Raw genomic sequence first — 21,711 nt, 5'->3', positions numbered from 1 at the left:
ACACAAAGCGCAGACTCTTGACTGGCACGTTGACAGTGCGATAAGGTTAACATAGGTAGTTGCCGCTTGTCACTTGTTCATAGGAAGAGTGGTAGAGCCCAGAGTAGAAGAAATGTATCGAAGTAAGACATGATGTTGGGCTAGTCGGTTCATGGTTAGAGCGAAACAAAACTGCGCGAAGAAGACGGGACAAAAGAAAGGCACGAATACACACACACAAAGCGCAGACTCTTGACTGGCACGTTGACAGTGCGATGAGGTTAACATAGGTAGTTGCCGCTTGTCCCTTGTTCATAGGAAGAGTGGTAGAGCCCAGAGTAGAAGAAATGTATCGAAGTAAGACATGATGTTGGGCTAGTCGGTTCATGGTTAGAGCGAAACAAAACTGCGCGAAGAAGACGGGACAAAAGAAAGGCACGAATACACACACACAAAGCGCAGACTCTTGACTGGCACGTTGACAGTGCGATGAGGTTAACATAGGTAGTTGCCGCTTGTCCCTTGTTCATAGGAAGAGTGGTAGAGCCCAGAGTAGAAGAAATGTATCGAAGTAAGACATGATGTTGGGCTAGTCGGTTCATGGTTAGAGCGAAAGAAAACTGCGCGAAGAAGACGGGACAAAAGAAAGGCACGAATACACACACACAAAGCGCAGACTCTTGACTGGCACGTTGACAGTGCGATGAGGTTAACATAGGTAGTTGCCGCTTGTCCCTTGTTCATAGGAAGAGTGGTAGAGCCCGTCTTACTTACTTCTTACTTCGATACATTTCTTCTACTCTGGGCTCTACCACTCTTCCTATGAACAAGGGACAAGCGGCAACTACCTATGTTAACCTCATCGCACTGTCAACGTGCCAGTCAAGAGTCTGCGCTTTGTGTGTGTGTATTCGTGCCTTTCTTTTGTCCCGTCTTCTTCGCGCAGTTTTGTTTCGCTCTAACCATGAACCGACTAGCCCAACATCATGTCTTACTTCGATACATTTCTTCTACTCTGGGCTCTACCACTCTTCCTATGAACAAGGGACAAGCGGCAACTACCTATGTTAACCTCATCGCACTGTCAACGTGCCAGTCAAGAGTCTGCACTTTGTGTGTGTGTATTCGTGCCTTTCTTTTGTCCCGTCTTCTTCGCGCAGTTTTGTTTCGCTCTAACCATGAACCGACTAGCCCAACATCATGTCTTACTTCGATACATTTCTTCTACTCTGGGCTCTACCACTCTTCCTATGAACAAGGGACAAGCGGCAACTACCTATGTTAACCTCATCGCACTGTCAACGTGCCAGTCAAGAGTCTGCGCTTTGTGTGTGTGTATTCGTGCCTTTCTTTTGTCCCGTCTTCTTCGCGCAGTTTTGTTTCGCTCTAACCATGAACCGACTAGCCCAACATCATGTCTTACTTCGATACATTTCTTCTACTCTGGGCTCTACCACTCTTCCTATGAACAAGGGACAAGCGGCAACTACCTCTGTTAACCTCATCGCACTGTCAACGTGCCAGTCAAGAGTCTGCGCTTTGTGTGTGTGTATTCGTGCCTTTCTTTTGTCCCGTCTTCTTCGCGCAGTTTTGTTTCGCTCTAACCATGAACCGACTAGCCCAACATCATGTCTTACTTCGATACATTTCTTCTACTCTGGGCTCTACCACTCTTCCTATGAACAAGGGACAAGCGGCAACTACCTATGTTAACCTCATCGCACTGTCAACGTGCCAGTCAAGAGTCTGCGCTTTGTGTGTGTCTATTCGTGCCTTTCTTTTGTCCCGTCTTCTTCGCGCAGTTTTGTTTCACTCTAACCATGAACCGACTAGCCCAACATCATGTCTTACTTCGATACATTTCTTCTACTCTGGGCTCTACCACTCTTCCTATGAACAAGGGACAAGCGGCAACTACCTATGTTAACCTCATCGCACTGTCAACGTGCCAGTCAAGAGTCTGCGCTTTGTGTGTGTGTATTCGTGCCTTTCTTTTGTCCCGTCTTCTTCGCGCAGTTTTGTTTCGCTCTAACCATGAACCGACTAGCCCAACATCATGTCTTACTTCGATACATTTCTTCTACTCTGGGCTCTACCACTCTTCCTATGAACAAGGGACAAGCGGCAACTACCTATGTTAACCTCATCGCACTGTCAACGTGCCAGTCAAGAGTCTGCGCTTTGTGTGTCTGTATTCGTGCCTTTCTTTTGTCCCGTCTTCTTTGCGCAGTTTTGTTTCGCTCTAACCATGAACCGACTAGCCCAACATCATGTCTTACTTCGATACATTTCTTCTACTCTGGGCTCTACCACTCTTCCTATGAACAAGGGACAAGCGGCAACTACCTATGTTAACCTCATCGCACTGTCAACGTGCCAGTCAAGAGTCTGCGCTTTGTGTGTGTGTATTCGTGCCTTTCTTTTGTCCCGTCTTCTTCGCGCAGTTTTGTTTCGCTCTAACCATGAACCGACTAGCCCAACATCATGTCTTACTTCGATACATTTCTTCTACTCTGGGCTCTACCTCTCTTCCTATGAACAAGGGACAAGCGGCAACTACCTATGTTAACCTCATCGCACTGTCAACGTGCCAGTCAAGAGTCTGCGCTTTGTGTGTGTGTATTCGTGCCTTTCTTTTGTCCCGTCTTCTTCGCGCAGTTTTGTTTTGCTCTAACCATGAACCGACTAGCCCAACATCATGTCTTACTTCGATACATTTCTTCTACTCTGGGCTCTACCACTCTTCCTATGAACAAGGGACAAGCGGCAACTACCTATGTTAACCTCATCGCACTGCCAACGTGCCAGTCAAGAGTCTGCGCTTTGTGTGTGTGTATTCGTGCCTTTCTTTTGTCCCGTCTTCTTCGCGCAGTTTTGTTTCGCTCTAACCATGAACCGACTAGCCCAACATCATGTCTTAATTGAGTTGTGTTGCCCTGAAAGCTGTCACCCGGAAAGGATGCAAGTAGTGGAGCTACAGGCTACGAAGAAACCAGTCTTCGATGAAGCCACCGAATATGCTATTCGGAAGAAATTAGAAGAGCAAGAGCGAGCGTCCGCGAGGCGCGCGAGCTTGGAACGCCAGGAACGCTTGCGCGGTGGAGACGCTGCTGACGGCCACGACTCCACTTCGGCGCCAAGCAAACCGCTTCAACCGAAGCGTTGGAGACGAGAGTGGTGCCCAAGTTCGGTACTGAGGACTCTGTTGTCGTCGTAAAACCTAAGGGAGCGCTGAATTTGTCAAATTACAAGGGTGCCCATCAGATAGGAGATGCTATATATGCTGCTGCCGGCATCGAACGCAAATCAAAAGCGCCTGCAATATGGCCCGCGTGGAATCAGAACATGGTCACTGTTGAAATTCGAGACGCAGCGCTTATTCGGCGAGTCCTCGCGGTGGAGAGTCAACGGATTGGCGGCCAATTACAAACGGTGCAAGTCTACCTCAAGATGCCCGAAAATACGTGCCGTGGAGTAATTAAAGTGGCTTCTAAAGTGTCCGAAGCTGATATTGCTCAAGCTGTTTACTCGCCAGGCACTACTCCCGTGGTGTGTGTGAGGAAATTAGGAGAGTCGAACGCGGCGGTGATTACGTTCGAGGGCCGTAAAGTGCCATTCAACGTATACTACTGGGGAGAGGCTGTGCCCGTTCGTCTCTACCGGAAGACCACACCAGCTTGCACCCGCTGTGGAACAGTGGGACTTAGAGCGGGCGTTTGCCCTAATCCACGAGATAAACTCTGCCGGGCCTGTGCAAACATCATCCAAGAAGAACGGCACGAGTGCCAGCCCTGATGCCTAGTCTGCGGGGGCGGCCATCTCACGAAGTCCGCGGACTGCACCTGGAAATACAGGAATGGTTGCAAGGATGGAAGAGCGGGCTTGTTGGTAGTTCATCTTGGGGGAAAAACACAGCGGACTCCTAAGACACAGACAAAGAAAGGCAATACGATACAGCGCTGTCTTCAACTCTTGAGTTGAAGACAGCGCAGTATCGTCTTGCCTTTCTTCTTTGTCCGTGTTTTAGGACTTCGCTGTGTTTTCCCCCAACAGGAATAGTGCCGGAGCCGGGCAGCCCTTATAAAAATGGTCTATAGACTTTCTATAGACTTTTTATAGACTCTATAGACATCCTATAGACCTTTACTTTTGTCTATAGACAGTCTATAGAAAATCTATAGACTAAAGTCTATAGCTGTCTCAATTTCCTTTTGTCTATAGACTCTCAATAGACTAAAGTCTATAGCAGCCTCAATTTCTTTTAGTCTATAGACGGTCTATAGATTCTCTATAGACTTAAGTCTATAAATACCTCAATTTCCTTTTGTCTATAGACGGTCTATAGACACTCTGTAGACTAAAGTCTATAGCTGGCTCAATTTCCTTTTGTCTATAGACGGTCTATAGACTATCTATAGACGAAGGTCTATAGCTGGCTCAATTTCCTTTTGTCTATAGACGGTCTATAGACTCGATATAGACTAAGGTCTATAGCTGTCTCAATTTCCTTTCGTCTATAGACGGTCTATAGACTCCCTATAGACTTAGGTCTATAACTACCTCAATTTCTTTTCGTCTATAGACAGTCTATAGACTCGCTATAGCCTAAGGTCTATAGCTGCCTCAATTTCCTTTTGTCTATAGACTCTCTATAGACTAAAGTCTATAATTGCTTAAATTTCCTTTCGTCTATAGACGGTCTATAGACTCGATATAGACTAAGGTCTATAGCTGCCACAATTTCCTTTTGTCTATAGACGGTCTATAGACTCTCTATAGACCAAGGTCTATAGTTGCCTCAATATCTTTTTGTCTATAGACGTTCTATAGACTAAAGTCTATAGCTGGCTCAATTTTCTTCCGTCTCTAGATGGTCTATAGACTGTCTATTGACTAAGGTCTATAGCCTCAATTTGCTTTCGTCTGTAGACGGTCTATAGACTCTATAGACTACGGTCTGTAGCTGCTTCAATTTCCTTTCGTCTATAGACGGTCTATACACTCTCTATAGACTACAGTCTACAACTACCTCAGTTTCCTTTCGTCTATGCGCTGTAGACTATAGATAGTCTGCTGTCTATAGACCAGTCTATAACAATCCTAATTTTATCTAACAATGTTCGATACACTGACTTTCGACTAAGTATAGAACAATGTCAATTTTTTTTGCACTGCATGCTGCGGGGACCTGCATCTGGTGACCGCAACTATGTCGGGAGTCCTCCACCTCCTTCGCTATTATGGAAATTAAAAAAGTATTGCGTGAGGACATTACAACACCCTCCTGTATATTTTCAGGAGCCTTGACAAGCTCCTTTTCGTTATATCGTGACGTATATTGTCAATACAATTAAATATTTAATGCTAACAAGTAAGCCGCGGAAAGGCAGCCGTTCCTGAAGTAAGGGCGCCGCAAACTGTTTTACATCAATGAATACGCTGTCCCTTAGAGTAATCGCTCGACACAATTCCATTCCATCTTTCGATCGTTACTGTCCAACGCGCTGAAATCAGAAACATTTCATCAACGCTTCTACATTTCTCTTTAAAATGTCCTGAAAATAAAGGGGGAAAGACGGGTGTGAGAATTCAAGGAAGCGCCCATCCCTTAGAAACACCTCAGAATAGTCCTCTGTGCGATTAACATCTCCCATTTATACCTTTGCAGTTGTATTCACGTGAATAAGTGCACCGACGCAACAATCACAAAGCCAGTATTTTTTCGTTCCTACCCTTGCACCTGTTGCTTCGGAGCCGATGACACGCTGATGTCGAGCATATCAGTTTTCTAAACACGAACACATGCAAGAAAGACGTTATGCTATGCAACATTATAATTATTATTTGAGAATTGTACCACATACTATTCGGTGGGAGATGCGGCGCGTATACGGTCAAGCAGTTAGATTTCGGTTCTGTTTTCACGAAAACAATAAGGTTTTTAGAGGATATGCGAAGAATTTACGCTTATAAACCAGTTGCCTTCTGTGGTCTTGGATATCAGATCAAGCTGCACACGGCAAGAGTGCGAGCGATAAAAATACGACCGTGAAATGGGTTTCTGTTTCACGTTTTACCGTTTTACCGCGAGACGGTGGAAAATCATTCGGGCTGCAAACAACCCTGTGCGTGGCTGCATTGGTGGCGTCGGCGTTTTGTTCGCGGATTACGTTTTCTTCAAAATCCAGCTTCATCGTCCACTTACGGTAAGTCTATACGTTTATATTTTATTCATTTGGTCTCCTAAACCACTCTAAGCAGAGTTGTGTGTGCAGAACAGATTATGTGCGCAGTGACAAACGTTCTATCTTCGTTTCTAAGGCGGAAGCCATCGGGTTCTCGACTAATGCCACTTATCTCTGTGCCGCTGTCTTTACTAACGCGCGGAAAGGCAGTCTGTGCGATGCCCTTGATGATAAGCCGCTCCTCGCGAGCTGTCTGCTAGAGTTTTCGTGTTTCAAGGTAGATGCGCGGCCAGAAATGTCGTTTAGCCTGTGAATGACGGCCGAAATTGAACTGTGCGTTAGTTAGCGCCGTGTGAGCTCAATTTACTTCGCACCTCCGAAAAAGTACTTACATACACTCTCGTTCTGTGGTGGATTACGTTTATTTTCTAATCTTTGTGTTATCGCCTGTCTGGACCTTGGAGTGCGGTTCTTTTTGAGGTGTGCATTTCCTTGCCACGTATGGACGCTCGCTCGGTGCGCGTCGTGGAAGGCGACGTTTCAGCAAAGGTGTCTTGTAACGCTACAGACTGGAGCGCGAGACGCTTGTCAAAGTTGTAGTCAAGCGGCGCTGGAGGAATGCTTATAGTGTGATGGTATAAAATTCATTGCCGGCGCGAATGGCCGGCGTGCTCAAACACCGCGAAGAACCCACGAGCTCCATCCCGTCTCCCCTTCGTTGCACACGTACGGATTCCTCCATGTCTGTCATCAGAGCCGTTGGCCGCCCCCGCTGGCCTGCGGGCACTTACTTCATTTTGAAAGCTGGGTAAAGGCCGGCTCGACAAGAGGTGGCTTACATTTCGTTCCGAGTGGTTCGTTCATGAATCCCGCTCACGCGTGCTCAGATTTCTCTAATACGCGCGAGAGGCAAAGTATGTGTTTCTGATTTCAGACTGCTAAGTTACGAAAGCGCCGATGTAATTCGCCGCTTATTTGCGCCTAAAATTAAATTAAGCTCTCGTGTTATTATAGCTGCGCCTGTTTAAGGCGTTAATTGTTTCATTTAAATACTTCCTACTTTGAGCGCGTTCAATGCTTTCGTTGATTTTTCTAGCAGCGTTGGGTTAGGCTACCTCCATGCAAGAAACACTCCGCTTTACTGCGCTGTTGGGGCTGCACTTGAAGGAAAAACTAAGTGAATTTCAGGCGGTATTTTAACGTGACAGTAATTTGTTGTCTCAAACTCGCGACTGCTTTTGAAACGGCGCAGCTGCAGCCTCTGTGTGCTGTATGAGTTTTGTGAGCGCGGCATGGAAGCGCTGCAACCCGCTTGTTTCTAAGATCGCGCGCAGATGTACGAGTATGCTGTTCCATCTTTGTGCTTCAAGTTATAGGCGCAAATCTGTGGTGGACTGGTTGCTTCTGCCTGCCTGGTTTTGTATAGCTTGTGCCCGTTTGTGTATCGGCTTACGTACACCCGGCCAAATCTTTAGCCGCCGCGGTGGCTCAGCCGTTATGGTGCTCGGCTGCTGACCCGAAAGACGCGGGTTCGATCCCGGCCGCGGCGGCTGGAATTTCTTTGGAGGAGAAATTCTAGAGGCCCGTGTACTGTGCGATGTCAGTGCACGTTAAAGAACCCCAGGTGGTCGAAATTTCCGGAGCCCTCCACTACGGCGTCTCTCATAGCCTTAGTCGCTTTGGGACGTTAAACCCCATAAACCATAAACCAACCAAATCTTTAACTGGCTCTGGTGTTGCATCGATAAATGAACCTTGTAAAAAAGGTGCCTTTTGGCTGCACTGCTGGAATATTCATGTTGTAATTTGACACGTGAGATGGGATTTCATAGTTTCTTTTTGTTAAGATAGCGTTTGAGTGGAGTACTTGCGTGTTTCGATCAAAGTTATCAGAAATGTTCATCGTCTGCTGCTACGAACAGCCGAAACAAGCGGAATACGCAGCAATGGTTCTGGTGGCGCATTTGCACTTACTCTGGGTAAACGACTTGTCCGCCATGAATGGAGTGGTAGTTTACCCAGAGGATGAGGCCGTATGGACCAGATTCATTGCTGCGTCTGTCGCTTGTTTCAGCTGTTCGTAGTGGCAGACGAGTATTTCTGATAACGTTGATCTAATCACGCAAGTACTGCACTCAAACATTATATGAACAAAAAGGAACCATGAAATGACATTTCACTCGTCAAATTACAGCATGAATATGCCAGCAGTGTAGCTAAAAGGCACCTTTTTTACAAGGTGCATTTAACGATGCAACACCAGAGCCAGTTAAAAATTTGGCCGGGTATACCAGGCTTCACGCAGGGTATTTTGAAGTTCTTCTTCTATAGCGGTTATAAGAATAAATGCTGCAATATTCTCCTTTTTGGATCCCTGTGTAAGGTGCACTGAATCTGTATTTTATGGAGGTGGCATTCTTAACAACTCCTTGCGAGTCAATGCAGATATGTGGCACAATTGTTCGAAGTCTTCTGTTACAAATAATGTAAAAGGATTTATTGCCATACGGAAATCAGTATCAGTACTGGATTCAGAGTAGAGTGCTCCAGGGATTATGGGTCTTTGTTACAATGTTTTATGAAGACACTTATAATCTGTCGTGTATTTACTGAAATTATTGTGCCGGCCTGATAGCTCAGTGGCTATCATGTTCGTCTGGCGACCTGAAAGATGCAGGTTCGATTCCGGCTTAGGCGGTCGCATTTTAATAGAGGCAAAATGCTAAAGGCCTGTGTACTCTGCACAGTTGGCTGAAACTATTCCGCAGCCTTTCACGCAGCCTGTCGCCTTGGGTCTTTGAACCCCATAAAACCAAACCAAAAGATCAAGATTGCCTTTCTAGAATGGCATAGCCAGGATATGCCTTGCATTGTAAAGCACATGTGTAGAGATGGAATGGGAATTTTTTTTTCAGTTCCTCTGTTATTTTTTTCCTTTGTGCTGTAGGTGAACATGCCCGGATGATTGACTGCAGACAACAGGCCTCAAGAATGCTTCTGAGGAAACTAGCCGGACTGTTACTTTCAACATTTATGTTATTGTGGTGCATTCTTATGGTCCATGTATTGCATATTCCCAGCCCGGATAGCTTGGAAATAAAACTAAATTTGTAAGTATATTGATTGTGTCATTTGTGAACTCTGTCTGGTGACTTTTTTCAACGGTTGTAGACTGTCTATAGGCAGTTTATAGATAATGGTCTACCAATAGTTTAGTAGACAGAGGTCTATAGACTGTCTATAGACAATGGTCTATAGCACTGCCAGGCCACACACCTATGGAATGTCTATAGACAGTCTATAGACATATGTCTACTGGACCAGTAGACTTGTCTGTAGACTGTCTATAGACCGTAATCTACAGGAAGTCTCTGGCCATAAGTCTATAGGTCGTCTATAGTCCGTCTATAGACAAGTGTCTATAGACGGTCTATAGACAACTCTATAGGAAATGTATGACCATAAGTCTATAGATCGTCTATAGACTGTCTATAGACATGTGTCTATAGACTTCCTATAGACCTATAGACTTTCAGTAGACATTTGTCTATAGATTGTCTATAGACAAAAGTCTACTAAAAGTGTATGGCCATAAATCTATAGACTGTCTATAGACCAGTCTAAAGGATTTGTCTATAGACAGTCTATGGACTTCATAGACTAAAGTCTATAGACAGTCTATGGACTTTCTATACAAATTTTTATAAGGGAGAAGCCTGGCGGAAGGAAATCCAGCAACCAGCGTCAATCCAGAGAGGACCGAAAGAATTCAGGGCCTGGGCCGCAATCGCAGAAGGAGCGGATGGGGATCCGTCGCCGGGTCCCGCAGCGAGGACCGCAACGGGGGCGTCCCGGTAGGGGCCTGAAGGAAGCGGTTGTCCAGGTGACAAGAAATCGGGAAGAGCCGGATCGGAGGAAACCACGGGCAGCAAGGTGAGCTGGGCACAAGTTGCCGCTTCTCCGCTTCCCACGTTGGCTGTTGAGACACTTAAGGAGAAAAATAGCGGAATAAAAGAGGAACTAGTGAAGTTTAAAAGTCAGGAACTGAGAACATCGGCAGGGGGGGAAAATATGCCAGAAACGCCTGATGTACCTGCAATGGATGAGGATGCTTTCCTCCCTGCTACTCAGCAGGCACTAACTCTTGTCCCCCAGGGTGCAAAAAAGGAGGAGGAGGAGAGAAACAGTAACGCAGTGGCGACGGAGACCGATAAGGGGGCCGGTGCGAGAGAGAAAGAAGCCAGGATTGAGGCTATTATGGAGCAATGTACGCTGAACGCTCCTGAACGAGCGATGCATGCTGAAGCTCGCGTAATGCAAAATATACAGGCTGGCCTCGAAGGAACTCTACAAACTATTATTGAGAAAAACGTTCAGGCAGCTATTCAGAGGGGCATTCAGGCAGGGTAGAGCGGGTCTTAGAGTTCATCTTGGAGCCCCGTCTGATTAAGCTGCAAGCCTTTGAAATCAGAATCGATCGGAAACTTCAGGAGCTTGTGGAGTGTACGCGGACGAAGGTTTCTAAATTAACTGGCCGGGTGGATAATAGACAGCTTGTAGCTGATGATTCGCCCGTCACCGGAGTGGACGCAGCAAGCGCGATTTCCTTTAGTATTCAACATGACCCGCCCTCCTAAATTGCAGATTTTGCAGTGGAACTGCCGGGGGTTTAGAGAGAAGAAGGATTCGCTACAGCAATACGTAGATTCGTTGGATAAATTACTAGATATTATTGTACTGCAGGACTTGAATACCGAAGCCAAACTCAGACCATACAGCACGCATCAAAACAGCTCATCCATTTCCATTCTGGTGCATAAGGATTGCACGGCTGTGACAATTGAGCTGGAGTTAGTCACTGATGTGGAACGTACATTTATTCAGCTTTTACCGAACGTACGCACTAGCACAAGTGCGTATGTGTTGAACATATATAGTCGACCGAAGAACAGGGGTGCGTCTTTCGATGAGATTTTCCAAAAGGCCGCGCAATTGGCAAAAAGTACACCTCTCCTCATTGTGGGGGATTTTAACGCGTATAGTTTCTTGTGGGGATATAGTAAGGAGGATATTAAGGGCAGGAGACTCACTGCGGCCATATCGGACCTAGCACCGACGATTCTTACTGACCCGCAGCATCCCACGAGGATTGGCAACAGTGTCTCGAGAGATACATGTTCAGATCTCTCGCTGATTAAAGGAGCGAGAAACTATGATTGGCACAACACGCAGGAGACCTTAGGGAGTGACCACTGCATTCTCAAGATCAGTCTCGACTACAATAAGCATCGCAAAACGAGAGGGAATGCCCGGCTCACGGACTGGCCGTTGTTCCGACAGGCGGAAGACTCTACGCTCAACGCGCCCATTGAAAAGTACGAGGAGTGGGCTGAGTCGCTGCTGGCAGTCAAGGACCGCTTCACACGTACGCTTCAGACATCAGAAGAAGTCCCGGCCATTGACAACCACCTACTACATCTATGGGCGGCCAGAAGAAGTCTCACACGGTGGTGGAAAAGACGACAACATAACCGCAAGCTCAAGATCAAGGTCGCGAAATTAAGCTTGCAAGCAGAAGAGTATGCACTATCCCTGACCAAAAACAACTAGTTGGCCAAATGCGACTCCATGAAAGGCAACCTTAGCACCAAGGCGGCGTGGAGTCTTAGATGTTTGATAGAGCCCTCCAAGTCTCGCGGGGATCAGCCACGCAACCTCAAGAGAGCCCTACACGGCTGCGCGGGCACGGACCAGCAGCTAGTTGCAGCCCTCGCGAGCAAGTACCTCTGCACAGTGAAAGACAAGGAGCCAGTACGGGATTACGAGGGTATGGACAATCCGGACCTGGACAGAGTGTTCGAAGTCGAGGAATTACAGGCGGCGCTTATGGACATGAGGCGGGGTACGGCGCCAGGCAACAACAGGGTGACGGTGGAATTGCTGGTCAATCTCAATCGGCAAGCGCTTGAACATCTCACGCACTACATCAACGAATGCTGGAAAAGTGGACAGTTACCAAGGGCGTGGAAGACGGCTGATGTCAGCTTTATTCCCAAGCCTGGAAAGGAGGTGAACATCAATAACCTCAGGCCCATCTCGCTTACGTCGTTCGCCGGGAAATTGATGGAGAAGGTGGTACACATGCGGCTTTCGACGTATATAGAAGACCACAATATTACGCCTCACACAATTTTTGGGTTTAGGGCACACTTGTCAACCCAGGACGTGTTACTGCAGCTGAAGATGGAGGTTATCGTTCCCCTAGATCTTAAGGGGGCTTTCGACAACGTGAAGCATTCCAAGATTCTAGACAATCTACAGGGAAAGCGGAAAGCGTACCTTTAATTACATCAAGGCTTTCTCGCAAGATCAACAAGCGCACATCGGGATTGGTGACACGAGGTCCGAGGCGATACCCATGGGCACCAGGGGGACGCCTCAGGGAGCAGTCCTTTCTCCACTGCTCTTCAACGTTGCCCTCATGCACCTGCCAGAACAGCTTAATGCCATAAGGGGAATCCGCCACGCCCTCTCGCGGATGACATATCCGTATGGGCAACAGAGGGAAACTTGGGACAGATGGAGGAGGCCCTCCAAGAGGCTGCCAGTACGGTTCAAGAGTGTGCAGAAGAATGTGGACTGCGCTGTTCCCGGGACAAGTCGGAGCTCCTCGTCCTGCGAGGGAAGGGGGATACTGACGCTGGAAATCTCGGTCCATGATACACCTATTCCCGAGGTGGAAGCAAAACGGATTTTGGGGCTGCTCATTAACAACGAGGGTGTGAACGCAGCAGTGATCACCAAGCTCCAAACGGTGTGCGAACAAGTCATCCGTGTGATATCTCGGATCACAAACAAGAAAAACGGCATGCAAGAACAGGATACTCTTAGACTAATACAGGCCTTTGTGATCGGCAGGATAGTGTACGTGGCCCCGTACCTTCGTATGAGAAAGACCGATCTAAACCACCTGGACGTTATCACTCGAACGGCTTATAAGAAGGCAATCGGCCTACCCATGAAAGCATCTACGGAGCATCTGCTAAAACTAGGGGTACACAATACGGCTGATGAATTCATTAGCGCCCATCTTACAAGCCAGGTAATTCGACTGGCCACAGCTACGACCGGCCGCAGGGTCTTAGAAGATTTAAACATTAGCTTTCCGCAGCAAGTGGCTGGGAGACAAGATATACCTAAAGAGTGGAAGAGCAAATTCCTTACGCTTCCGCTTCCCAGAAGCTTGCACCCGGAGCATCATCATGCTAGACGAGGGGCGAGGAGCAAGAAGATGAACGAGTGCTACTAAACAGAAGAAGGAGCCTTCTTCGTGGACGCTGCGGGTCCTGTACAAAGAATATCAACAATCTCAGTGGTGCACCAAATGCAACTCGTGGACGGGCTTTCAGTTCTACACAGGCTATGGAGGAAGTAGCGACAGCCCTAGCCGCCACGCACTCCGCATCGAAATACATAGTTACAGATTCCCAGGCGGCTTATAGAAACTATACGCGTGGCAGAATCACGCCGCTAGCCTGTAACATTCTTAGTCAATGTAGGACTTCAGCTGAACGGAAGGAATTAATATGGGTACCAGGTCACCAGGGAGTTGAAGGAAACGACCGCGCACACGTTGCGGCCCGAGCTTTTCTTCCCCGGAATCCTTCTAAGTCCTGCCTTACTGATTCAGGCTCCCCCTCTCCGTTAACAACATATTCAGAAATATTACAACTCTTGCGCCTTGAAAGGCAGACACTCCCGAGGCCCGCTAAGGGTCTTAGTAAATCAGAAGAATGTCACCTTCCCAGGCTAGAAACTATGTCTTTCAATAATCCATCTACACTTCACGCCATTGAGCCCGAGTCCTTTTCGGCACAGTGCAAATTTGTGGCCAGAAGGCAAACTTATACCATATGGTATGGGCTTGTCAGAAAAATGACAGCATTGACATCATAAACCAGCCAACGCGGGAGGGCTGGGAGGTGGTCCTGTCCAGATCGGACCTCAAGGAACAACGAGCAATTGTAGCCAGGGCACGGGTAGCGGCTTTTACCAACGTCGTCCCGGACTAGGGACCCGATCAGTCTTCCCTTCAACTCAGGCATTGTGGCTTTAAATACACCTTTATCATCATCATCTTAGGAGGCGGATCATAGCTATGTAAAATAGGAGCGGTGATAACACCGCTCCCTGAGGGGTACCCCGTGTTCCCAACCTCATGTGCAGCCCGTCAGTTGTTGTTGTTTCGACTGAGAGAATGATGAAAAGGAAAATGCTCGGGCCTGCCAACTGGCTCAAGCCGAGCCACCACCGCTGCCACGTGCTGATAGAGGAGAGTTAAAAGATCAGAGGAAAGAGAAAATTCAGGGGGGCACTTTGTTGACCTAAAGTGCGGTGAGGCGAAAGCCTTAAGCACAGTGTTGCTGCTTGTGTCACTAATGTGTGTTCAAGATGTTAAGCTTCGCCTCTAAGAGGGAAACGCGACAGCGTCTTTCAACGCTGCAAGGGGGTCCACAGAACGCAATCGCTCGTTCGGCTCTACGCCTTGCTCGTCGGTAAATTGCTTTTTACGGAAAGGAAATGTATCTGTCTCTCATATCTCGGTGGACACCTAAACCTCGCCGTAACGGGATGGGAGGAAGATGGGAGTGAACGAAGACACTGTATTCACTAGACGCGCCTCTGTTCATTCCAAACCATCGAGCTAGCATGGCGGAGTTCGAACTGCTTAATTTGTAAACAGCCTGAAACAATAGACCATGTTTTTTTGCATTGCTGGGAAGGGAAGGAAGGGAAAACTTTATTTACACTAATGGTTTTTCCTGCGGTTTGGGGGCATCTTCAGAGACGTCTTGGTTCTACCCCCAGGAGCCTTCTCTGTCGAAGTCGTCCGCCTCTAATCAGTGGTCGGTTGCCCTCAGTCCAGGGCTCCGCTGGCCACTGCCGCCCGTTGAGCTCGCTGTACCAGACCTTGTTGGTCTTCGCAGCGGTCGCTGGACAGCAGAGTCTCCCACTGCTCCGCACTCGGATTTTGTATTTTGGGGACCACGTCTATGTTTTGGCAGGCCCATGTGATGTGGTATAGTGTAGGTTTTTCGTCGCACCAGGGACATTTGTTCGTGTATATCGTAGGGTGCATTTTGTTTAGTATATGTAGGTTTGGGAAAGAGCCTGTTTGTAATTGTCTCCAAGTGACAGCTTCCTCTCTGCTGAGAGATTTGTGCGGAGGGGGATATCGCATTCTTCTGCCTCTATAGTTTTGTAGTATGGCCGAGTATTCCCTGGGTGCTGGCGCGAGTTCCGCGGTCTCGTCGGAAGCTCGGAAAGTAATGTATCCTCGAAGGGATACATTACTTTATTTTATTTATTTTTGGGACGTGTTACAAAGGACCATAAAGAAAAAGCTACCACTTGACGCGCACAGAATTCGCTATTTAAGCACTGATAATGAGGATGGGGCACCTTTTGATCTCATAATGCTCTTGGGCCTCCACTGTATATGGCGCTCCAGAATGGCAGGCTACCATTGTGACAAAGACGCACGACCGGCCCGAATTTATTTTCGGGAAAGCATGGACTGGTTTCTTGCAATCCAAAAAGCAGCTGCGGAGCCTCCCGAGTGGCTCTCAAGACTAGAGCCGTTGTGTATGTTGCGAGAATTTTAAGCTGACGAAGCCAGTCTCGTGCTGGCTGACCACGACAGTGTCGTATGTATATAGCGTTATGTGTATTTTTGTTGTGCAGTGTCATGAGCCAAAGCCAGGCAATAAAGAAAAAAAAAAAGCTAGCATGGCGGAGTGGTAGCGTGCTCGTCTCGCACTCCGGAGACCGGGGTTCGATTCCCGAGCTCGGCGAATTTCCTACTCAGTTTTATTTATTTATATGGTCTGGCTAGAAAGGTTAATTACGCTAATTGGTTGATTACGCAATTTACTAAACTCAGTCACACTTAGTTGAAGCATCACTATACGATCCCTTTAATTGGATGCACGGTTAGTAGCCAAAGTACAATTGGCCCCGTTGGAAATTCGCGCGCTGTGACGTGACGACCGTTTCGACCAATTGAAAAGCGTGACATTTCTGTCGACAGCTCCTGCTTACAACGATGAGGCATTAAAGGCTTCCGCCTTAAAAATGAAAAGACGCGCGTCGCAGCAACAACCGCGTCCGCGGAAGCGGACGCTAGCTGAATAACAGCTAAGCGGCCGCAGCCGCGCTTCCTCACCACCTCCGCGTCAGCGCGCAGTGGGCATCCCCAACCCTGCTGAAAGAAAGAAAAACGTTCTATGATGCAATAACCTAATAGAGGCTTCCTCACAGAATTTCATACAATTTGTATGATATATCACAAAATTTGTATCATAATCTGTGACATCTCTATGATGACTATGATTTCACAGGAACGTATGACATTTGTATGATAATTTTCTATGATTTGTATGATAAGTCTATCATAAACTCATACAAACTGTACGAGTTTATTGCATCATACAACTTTTTTCAGTAGGGAAGGTTACCGAGGTCGGTAACCCCTAGTATATGGCAGCGGGCACGATGGAAGGGAAATCTTCCTGGGCATTGGACAATCTCTAAGCTGCTCCTACCACAAAATTTTAAACTGTGTTTGAGTAAAAGAGGCCATTTTCTTTATTTAAGTGGTGTGAAAACCTTCTTAAATTTTCCACTACAAGATTTACGGAATGTTTAGAAAGCAGTGCCAGCTTTCTTTCTCAACTCGCAAGAAAGAATTACCAAGCAAAAAAATGTCAGCCCTCATGGGCGAAACCAGAGGAAACTATTTGCGTTTTAATTGATTCAAGCAGGTCCGTTCCCGCAAAGGGCCGGGTCTGTTTGCGGTTTCGAAATAGTTTGGTACGGCGGGCTAGGAAGCACGTGCAATTAAGGGGAAAGCCTTTAATGCCTCATACTGTCGTGACCAAGTCGTGTTAGCAAAGGTGTCCGCGTTTCGGATGCATGCCTTATATGGACATACGCCAATCAGTAGCCAATTGATTCTTAATCGGGTGGAATCGAAAGACATCGGAACATGATATAAAGCGATTTCATGATTATGTTATTGTACTTAATGACTAAATGATTAATTGGTAATTAGTTGTGGTTAAGAAGTGGCATGTGGGACTGTGCACTGCGCCTGTACCTAATTAATAAGTGTACTAGTTAATGTCACGTTAACTATCACTAACCATACATTAACTAGTATCACGAAACGTGCAAGTCATGCTTAACTATCGTGAACCATCATTAATAGTTAGGCATTTCACAGACATTGTGACGAACATTCTGGAGAGTTCCATCACTTGACAGGTGAGTGAGAGGACATGATAGATGGCATTAGAGCAATAATAAAGACCAATTAGCCTAATTAACCTATCTATTCCGAACACATACATAAATAAAACCGAGTACGAAATTGGTTGATTTGGGGAATCGAATCAGGGTCACCGGAGTGCGAGACGAGCACGTTAACCACTCCGCCATGCCAGCTCGATGGTTCCGAATAAACAAAGGCGCGTCTAGCTAATACGGCGCCTTCGTTCACTCCAATCTTCCTCCCTTCCCTTACGACGAGGTTCAGGTGTCCACCGAGATATGCGAGGAGAAATATTTCCTTTCCTCAAAAACCAATTTACCGATGAGCAAGGCCTCGAGCCGAATGGGCGATGGCGTTCCAAGACGCTGTCGCGTTCCACTCTTAGAGGCGAAGCTTAACATCTTAACCACACATCAGACACAAGCAGCAACACTGCGCTTGAGGCTTCCGCCTCACCGCACTTTTGGTCAACAAAGTTTGGTTTGGTTTTATGGGGTTTAACGTCCCAAAGCGACTAAGGCTATGAGAGACGCCGTAGTGGAGGGCTCCGGAAATTTCGACCACCTGGGGTTCTTTAACGTGCACTGACATCGCACGTTAAAGAACCCCAGGTGGTCGAAATTACGCACGGACCATCGGACTGCCTTGTTCCCCAGAAAAGTCCGAACTCTTCCTCATCCGGCCTAAGAACCACCGCTGCCCCCGCTCCCCCATTGCCATTGAACTGAATGGTGACCAGTACCTGAGGTTGGCACCCTCCGTGTATTGGGCCTGCACACCCAGAACGATGGCAAAAACACCACCACCCTCAAGAAACTCAAGCAGGTTGTAGGCGCGATATCGCGCCTCATCCGCAGGGTTTCGGGACATCATGGAGGCCAGAAGGCGCGCGACCTATGTCGCCTCATTCATGCCTTTGTCCTCAGCCGTGTGTTGTACACTACCCCACACTTAAAACTTTCCAAACATGACATAAACTTTTTGGATGCTTTGATTCGCAAAGCATTCAAGGTAGCACTTCATCTTCCCCTTAACACACCCACAGACAGATTACTTGGCCTGAGCCTCCACAACACGATCGGTGAACTGGTGGAGGCCCATCGACAGGCCCAATACATCAAGCTCACACGAACCTCCACAAGTCGGTATATCCTGGACTTCCTCGGAATCAGAATACCGGCCAACGACCCAACTCTCCTCGCCATCCCACGACCCCTTCACCAGGAGCTCCTCATCAGGCCGCTCCCGAGGAATATGCACCCGTCCCACCATGAGGCCGACTCCATGTCCTTGCTTTTCGCATACTGGACTCGCCCGATGCACCCCCACCCTGCCAAGTGGAGCTGATATGGGTGCCTGCGCACTCCGGGAATCCCGTAAACGAGGCCGCCAACTTTTTAGCCCGAGGTTCTTTAACCCGGGCTCAGGTTAGCGGTATCTCCGGCGATGCGTGCAGGCTGGGTTAGTAATTGAGTAAGATTAAAATTTAAGCACACGTCCACAAACTCCTGTGATACATTCTGTATAAAAATAGGCTGATAAAGGTTATTCCAATCTATGTCAGGATAGTTAAAATCTCCAAAAGTGTTGTTGAGTGCGGATGCTTTAAACTTCCTGGCTGAATTCTTCAAGCTTTTTTAAATTTCCCTCCAGTACATCTAAACGCTTCTCTGCAACCGTCTTTTTGATTTTGATTGGATTTCTGCTCAATTTTGAAAGCCTTGACACCAGCTGCTAAATCATTATGAGTTTCTGAATTTTGCACAGGGCGAATACGAACGTTTTTAACAACTGTAAATCGACTTTCATCTGTTCGGCGGGACCAGCGGGTATAGTCTCTATGCCAGTGAGCGTATACCAGCGCTTTCTGGGGGCGCAGAGCTGCTCTCAGCATCACCAGCGGTTAAGAACAAGAAGGTCATGAAAAAGCGTTCACAAATAACTTCACTCAGCACTCGTCGACAAGAGAACAGTAGTAGGCAGACTCTGTTACTTGTGTCAATATATAAAGAAAGGCTTGTGGAAACCTTGGAAAAGGGAAGCAGTTCAATGCTTGTTCGAAAATGCAGTTCACGTGTGGATTGAAGTGGTAGACGTTGAGCTGGCTGCTTAAATACTTGGTTGCAGGGGATGCTGCTGTCGATCTGGGTGATTGCTTGAAATAGTGTTTATCCACGCCAAAACTGTCCAGGATAGGCGTGAATTCAGGAAGCAAAACCAGCACACCATCAGTACCGCAGCCGTAATAGTGATCCAGTGTCGGCGGTGAGTCGGTCACGATGGCCAGCGTGTCACGCCGAAGGATGTGGTTGATAAACAAGGCATGAGAAATTCAAGCAGAGCCTACATTGCGAAAGGGAAGCGGCTCATTGCTTGTTCGGAAGTGCTGTCCTCGTGTCTACTCATGAGTACTTTCCCTTAATTTGCTCTTATTTGCTACTTTTGCCTTTCTTACTCTGAATAATGCTGCACTGTAAGAGGAAGCCAGGACCTCTCAAGCTGTCTATACAGCTTTTTCCCTGGCTGTCCTCGCAACACCCAGTTGCGGAAATAAACCTTCAACCTTCAATTCTTTTCTGCTTTTTTTTGCCACCATTTAAGCTATTTTCTATGTCCTGAACATTAATATTTTGATTTCTGTGGCAGTTCGTGCAATTTTCTCATTCTGCTTGCAGTTTACCAGAGTTCTAGTCTTATCTTCATTTTCTGAACTGCGGATGTGTTAATTTTTATTTCATTATTCCTTAAAAACTAAATGTAATAGCAAGCTCACCGTGTCCTTTTTGATATCTAGGTGCACAGTTTCAGAATCTAGAGGAAGATGTCGAATGTTTTCTACTCTTTTTCCGCATGCTATACAAGTATCATCTCCAAGTTGCTACTTGGTTGAATACTTCTTGGCTCAAACGCAGCCTCCCGCTACGCGCATTGATAAATATTGCCATCGCATTTTTATCGGGCGGTAGCGAGTAGCAACTAGCCCAGTAAATAAACTTCTTAATTGTTTTATTTTTTTTTGTAACTCTTGCCTCGTTTTTATTCTTTGAATCATTTCCGTTCGTTTTTCTTTCGCTGGCACTCAAGGCTATTTTTCCTGATGTAAGCTACATTACTTCAATTTCGGTGACGTTTGGTGCATTTTCTCCATTCTGGCTTCGCACCACCAATACTCCAATTTTGTCTTCCTGGTATCTACAGTTATTCTGTTAATTTTGATTTCACTATCCCTAAAACTCCAACATCCTGGAAGGCTTAGTACACTCTGTCCGACGTCCGGTTGTATCCCTCTATAGTCTCCAAAACAATTTTAATGTTTTCTGCACTGCTGCCGCATACTACACAAGTATCATATCCCTGCCCGTACTACCTTCTATATTGTCTGGCTCTATGGCAACCTTATGTAGCTTTAAATACAAGGATAATACCTTTTGAATCATTATACAGCATTTCCTTCCGGATTTCATTCTTACTTCCTGTGTACTCAAGCAATGGTTCTTTTGACCGTATTTTTTGGCTTCACTTAGCCGTATCGGTTTCGTAGACTATTTCTGATGTTCATTAATGGCCTGTTGCCTACGTAACTTGTCGTAAGCTCTCTAGTCCTTTTCCTCCAACCCATTTCCACGTTTTTGCTGTAAAAATACCTGAAGACTATGGATGCGCACCTCTTCTCCCTTTTCCTTAGTCTTTCCTCAAGCGATATTTTGCTCTGAGTCTCCTTCGCTTTAAAGGACGACCAATCCATATCCCCCTGTACAGCGTTGCAGGTCTTCTCACAGCGCCTCGCACACACTCTCCGCCATATATCTTGTGCCAAACAGACTAAATTAGATGGGGAAAGATGTGCTCCGCTGCTAAAGTGATCTAGAAACAGCGCTGACCATAACACTTGTAAAGCGAAAAGAATATAGTAACTCACCCTTACTTCGGAGACCCGTTATTTTGTTCCAAAATTTTGGTCTTCTTTGAGGTAGCTTTCGAAAAACAGCCTGATCACTTTCCCCTTTTTAAAGGGATTAATGTCGCAATGAGAATGCGCGATTATAAAGCCTCAAGCAACCCTATTTATTATGCGAAAATGCCTCTATTGACACTTTCGCGGGCGTCTTGTTTCATCACGCAACTATTCTACAATAATATGCGAATACATTACTTGGAGATGATATGCGTTCTGCATCTTTGAAGATAGACACAAGTCTGTACTGCGCCCCGCAG

The 21,711-nt window shown here is 46.8% G+C and overlaps 1 pseudogene; it reads left to right on the top strand.

Moving 5' to 3' along the window:
* Positions 1-2,869: 2,869 nt before the first annotated feature.
* LOC149338929 (uncharacterized) lies at positions 2,870-20,187 on the top strand (annotated as a pseudogene).
* Positions 20,188-21,711: the final 1,524 nt, after the last annotated feature.

The sequence above is a fragment of the Amblyomma mixtum genome, chromosome 6 (genome assembly GCF_055824585.1).
Source record: "Amblyomma mixtum isolate Tamu chromosome 6, ASM5582458v1, whole genome shotgun sequence".
NCBI lineage: Eukaryota > Metazoa > Arthropoda > Arachnida > Ixodida > Ixodidae > Amblyomma > Amblyomma mixtum.
The sequence above is the reverse complement of the archived record's forward strand: the minus strand, read 5'-3'. Positions and strand labels throughout refer to the sequence as shown.